Source organism: Phyllobates terribilis, unplaced genomic scaffold, assembly GCF_046119375.1.
Source record: "Phyllobates terribilis strain yellow unplaced genomic scaffold, ASM4611937v1 Scaffold_11__3_contigs__length_659146591, whole genome shotgun sequence".
Lineage (NCBI taxonomy): Eukaryota > Metazoa > Chordata > Amphibia > Anura > Dendrobatidae > Phyllobates > Phyllobates terribilis.
In genome coordinates this window covers 638212351-638218350 of record NW_027362771.1, presented here as the reverse complement: position 1 = coordinate 638218350, position 6000 = coordinate 638212351, and positions in this window count along the sequence as shown.

Below are 6000 nucleotides of genomic sequence, written 5' to 3'. Positions count from 1 at the left end.
ACACTATCACTGTACTTCACATATATGTGACTGACATGTTTCTATCTATCTAATCTATGTGTGAAGCTCTATTCTGTCTGTTATAAATTGTCGGGTACCGCTGCTGAATTGCCGGCCGGCTTTTTTAAAGAGACGGTGCATGAAAACACTATTATTTTTTTTGATAAATCCTTTACGCTAAATGACAAGTACAGTAAGCAGCACTTTCACTGTACTTCGTATATATGTGGCTGACATGTTTATATCTATCTAATCTATGTGTGAAGCTCTATTCTTTCGGTTCTAAATTGTCGGGTACAGGTGTATGCCGCTGCTGAATTGCCGGCTTTTCATGTTTCACTGTTGGCACTGTTCCCATCGATTTGGGCAATCACTGTAATGCCACAACCACCATGGCTGTGGCATTACAGTGAGTGGCAGACAATCCCTGCATGATTGGTGCTCTAAATAGCGCCAGACATGCAGGACACGCTTTTGGTGCACGAACAGTTATCGAACATAACCTCGAACAGCCGAATTTTTTGCAAATCGTTCGGGTTCGTCGAACAACTCGAACACCGCCCAAAACAGCTCGAATTTGAGATTGGCGAACAGTTCTAGTCGAACACCGCTCATCTCTACTCTTTATATCACTGTAAGCAATTGCAGACACCTGTGCTAATTAGTTTGGCAGGTGTGTCCAATGAAAGGCAAGACTACTTAAGAAGGCTCTCTCACATTATTAAGCAGCCTACATTTTCTGCCAAAATGGGAAAGAAAAAGGATGTGTCGGCTGCTGAGAAGCAACAAATTGTGGAGTGTTTAGGTCAAGGCATGACTACAATCAACATTGTGCGATGATCAGGATGAAGTGTCTTGGCAATCAAGAAGTATGTAGCTGATTCACAGTACACACGTGTGCGTGCTGATAAGGGCAAATTGAGGACTCTTTCCTACAGGCAATTACGTCAGGTTGAAAGAGCAGCGGCAAAAAAGCCTTGTCATAGCAGCAGACAAGTTTTTGAAGCTGCTTGTGCCTCCAACGTCCCCCGAACAACAAGATGCAGGGTCCTTCAGAGGTTTGCAGCTGTGCATACGCCATCCTGTCGACCTCCTCTATCCACTTCACACAAGCAGAAACGGCTCCAGTGGGCCAAACATTACATGAAGACTGATTTCAAAACTGTTTTGTTCACGGATGAGTGCCGTGCAGCGCTCGATGGTCCAGATGAATGGAGTGGAGGATGGCTGGTTGATGGACACCCCACGCAAACACGGCTACAGCGCCAACAAGGAGGAGGTGGAGTAATGTTTTGGGCTGGAATCATGGGGAGAGAGATTGTCGGCCCCTTTAGGATCCCTGAAGGCGCTAAAGATGAACTCCATAATGTATGTGGATTTTCTCAAACAGCACTTCCTGCCATGGTTCAAGAAGAAGAACCGTGTATTTCACAGCAAGATCATTTTTCTGCATGATAATGCACCATCTCATGCTGCACATAAAACATCTGCATCTCTGGCTGATATGGGCATAAAAGGGGACAAACTTATGGTGTGACCCCCATGCTCCCCTGACCTCTACCCCATTCAGAACCTTTGGAGCATCATTAAAAGGAGTGTCTATGATGGCGGGAGGCAGTTCACATCTAAGAAACAGCTCTGGGAGGGTATTCTGTCCTCATGCAAAACAATTGAAGCAGAAACCATCCAAAACCTGACAAATTCAATGGACGAGAGAGTTCAGAAGCTCATTTCGAACAAGGGGTCCTATGTGAAAATGTAACATCACCTAGAGTAAAGTTTTGAGTTGAAAACTGTTTGATTTCAGTTTCTAACAACCTGCTAATGCTTATAATTTCAAAAATGACCATTTTTTTGGTCTTTATTAAAATGAAAAGGTTGATCGAAAAGTTTGGGGGATCTAAGAGTGTGGCAACCCAGTAGTCATGATTACTTCGAATTCTGACAATATGAGGGTCATGCTGCAGGTAGTGCAGCAAGAAGGCACTTATGTGTCTTGCGCATCTCGGAGCCCCAAAATTATTTTCCGGGCTAGATGCAGCTAAAAATTATTATTAATTTTAAATCTGGTGAAGCTTTAGTATAGATGGCCTAATAGGATCAGTGCTGCACACTGCTACAAAGCCCAAATTATTTTCCAGCCAAGATACAGATAAACATGATTAGTAATTTGAAAGCTTAAAACGGTTGGCAGGGTGATTTTAACCAATCATCAAGCTTTTACTCTCCCCAGGATGACACAGGGGTAGAAAAGTCGTTTCGGATCCATGATTTGTTCATCTTTATGAACGTGAGTCTGTCTACATTATCAGTGGAGAGCCGCGTGCGCTTATCTGTCAGCACACCACCAGCAGCGCTGAACACACGTTCAGACAGAACGCTGGCTGCGGGGCATGACAAGATCTCCAAGGCGTAAGTGGCTAGCTCCAGCCATTTATCCAGATTGGAAGCCCAAAAAGAGCAAGGGTCCAGTGACACAGTCGTGGCTTCAATGTTTACTTGGAGATACTCCTGTACCATCGTCTCTAGGCGTTGACTATGTGTCAGACTTCTTGTCTCCTGTGGCCTTGCAAAGGATGGGCTAAAAAAGTGGTGAAATGATTCCGCAAAATTGATGTTACCAGCAGATACTGTGGTTCTGTTACGGTTTGAGTGCTGAACACTTGACGGTCCCACGGTTGGCAAGTTGGAACTGTGAGATTCACTACGTGCACCACTGGTATTTTGTGGAAAAGCACATGTAAGATTCTGCAACAGTCTCTGCTGATACTCCTGCATGCGTGCATCCCTTTCTATGGCAGGAATAATTTCTGCAAATTTACTTTTGTACCGGGGATCTAACAGTGTGGCAACCCAGTAGTCAGGATTATTTCTAATTCTCACAATTCGAGGGTCATGTTGCAGGTAGTGCAGCAAGAAGGCACTCATGTGTGTTGCGCATCCAGGAGCACCAAGTCCCTGTTGTGTTGGTGGCGAGGTAACAATCATGCTTCCTTCCTCTGTCCTCTCCCCCCAACCTCGCACAACAGAAATGTGATCAAGGTCTCCCTCATCTGATGAGTCTTCCATCAGTTCGTCCTCCACTTCTTCCTGGGCTCCTGCACCTTCCTCACTAGTTTGGCTGCTACCATGCGCCCTGGTAAAACCATCTCCCCCACCCTCACATGCCTGCCGCCTTGGTGCTGCCGACCGTCTGGACCTTGCAGATGTTAGCCCTTCCGCATACAACTCCTCCTCCTCTACTTCCTCCATCTCCTCTTGTGCCACCACCTGACTCCGAATTCGGTTTAACATGTGCTCCAGCATGTAAATCACCGGAATAGTCATGCTGATAATGGCATCGTCAGCACTAAACATCTTCGTCGCCATTTCAAAACTGTGCAGAAGGGTGCATAGGTCCCTGATCTGAGACCACTCCTCCAGCGTGATTTGCCCCACCTCTGAATCTCGTTGGCCCAGGCTATACGTCAGAACGTATTGCACCAGGGCTTGTCGGTGCTGCCACAGTCGCTGCAACATGTGCAGAGTTGAATTCCACCGGGTAGGCACATCGCATTTTAGCCGGTGAAGTGGCAGGCCCAACGACTTCTGTAGAGATGTAAGTCGCTGAGCTGCGGGATGCGAACGGCGGAAGTGAGCACACAGCGACCGTGCCCTCTGCAGAAGGCCATCTAGTCTGGGATAGTGGGCTAAAAATTGCTGGACAACCAGGTTCAACACGTGAGCCATACAAGGCACGTGTGTGATATTGCCCCGGCGAAGGGCCGCACCCAGGTTTGCAGCATTGTCGCACACGGCCTTCCCTGGTTTCAGGTCCAGTGGAGACAACCATTCATGAAATTGGTTCTCCAGAGCTGACCACAACTCCTCAGCTGTGTGACTCACATTTCCCAGACATTTCAATGTAAAAACCGCCTGATGACATTGAGCCCTACTGCCAGCATAGTAAGGAGGTGTGCAGGATCCCTTCTGCGCAGTTCGAAAGCTTGTGGCATGACCAGACAGGCTTTGGGTGCAGGTGGAAGACAGAGAGGAGTTTGAGGAGGCAGAAGCAGTGGAGGAACTTTGACATAAAGAGGATTGACGCACAACTCGTGGGGACGGCAAGACTTGAACAGCAGCCCCTTGTCCTGCTGTCACCATAGTTACCCAGTGCCCAGTCAGCGACATGTAACGCCCCTGTCCATGCCTACTCATCCAAGTGTCTGTGGTGAAATGCACCCTGTCACACACAGAGTTTCTCAAAGAAGCGGTGATGTTGTGTGCGACATGCTGGTGGAGCGCAGGCACACCTTTCTTTGAGAAGTAGTGCCGACTGGGCATCTGGTACTGGGGCACTGCGACGGACATAAGGTCTCGAAAATCCTCTGTGTCCACCAGGCGGAAAGGCAGCATTTCTGTAGCCAAGAGCTTGCAGATGGTGAAATTCAACCTCTTAGCTTTCTCATGGCTAGGAGGAAATGGTCTTTTACTTGTCCACATCTGAGGGACCGAGGGCTGGCTATTGTGCATAGATGGGGTTGATAAGGGTGTCCCCGGCAAACTGCCGGTCTGTGAGGAAGATGCAGGCGGACATGTTAGGATGCCTTGATCCAAAGGTGGAGCTATCGATGTCGGACAGCGCTCAACACCAGCTGGTGTTACCACCTCCAAAGAAAATGATGACCTGCCAATCACGCTGGCTGTTGCGGGTAAAGAGGTGGCAGGTCTGCGCCCCAAAACAGCTGTGACTGTTGTCCCCCCAGTCACAGAGGATGAAGAGGCCGCGGATGCACAAGATATGGCAGACGGTGGTTGGCCCGGCCGGCTAGGCCGCATTGTAGCACACTGAGCTTCCCACTGCAACTTATGCTTCATGTCCATGTGCCGGTTCATGCATGAAGTACTCAAACTATGTATTTTTTGGCCTCTACTTAGCTTTTGCTGACAAATGTTACAGATAACACGAGTTGGGTCATCTTTATCGATCTGAAAAAATGCCCAGGCTATGCAAGGCTTAGCACCCATGCGACCTGAAGAGATTTGGGAGCTGTGAGAAAGCAAGTGCGATTGGGGTGACACCTTTGAGGACTGGAGTATTTCTGATGTTGAAGTTGATGTGGAGGAGAGCCCACTTAAAGGAGCACTTGATATCCGTTGAAGCACCTGCTGTTTTTGTGCATCATCTGGAATTTGTAGCGATTGGCGTGGCCGTAAGAAAGGGATCTTATCACATTTTCCCCTAAAAGAAGTAGACATTTTAGTTTGGCTGGAAGATGGTCTTTCTTCTGCAGATGTTACTGTTGCTTTAACACCTACCCCACGGACACAACCTTTTTTCCCCTTCCCAACACGCCTATTCCCCTTTCCACCAGCAGCAGGCCTTTTTCCACTCATTTTGGTGGTTAACTAATTCACAACTCTGGAGTTGTTTGGACAAAAAAACAATGGATGGGAACCGAGCAGAGCTGAGTGGCCAAACTGTGGTATTAGGCCAAAACTATTGCCTGGGTTAGATGCAGAAAAAAATATATTCAGTTTGCAACCTGATGGAGGTCAGTATAGATGGACTAATACAACAAGTCCCACACACAGCTAGAAGCCCAATATTTTTTCAGAGGTAGATGCAGAAAAAGATATATTCAGTTTGCAACCTGATGGAGGTCTGTATAGATGGATTAATAGAACAAGTCCCACACACAGCTAGAAGCCCAATATTTTTCAGAGCTAGATGCAGAAAAAAATATATTCAGTTTGCAACCTGATGGAGGTCTGTATAGATGGATTATTAGAACAAGTCCCACACACAACTAGAAGCCCAATATTTTTTCAGAGGTAGATGCAGAAAAAAATATATTCAGTTTGCAACCTGATGGAGGTCAGTATAGATGGACTAATACAACAAGTCCCACACACAGCTAGAAGCCCAATATTTTTTCAGCGGTAGATGCAGAAAAAAATATATTCAGTTTGCAACCTGATGGAGGTCTGTATAGATGGATTAATAAAACAATTCCCACA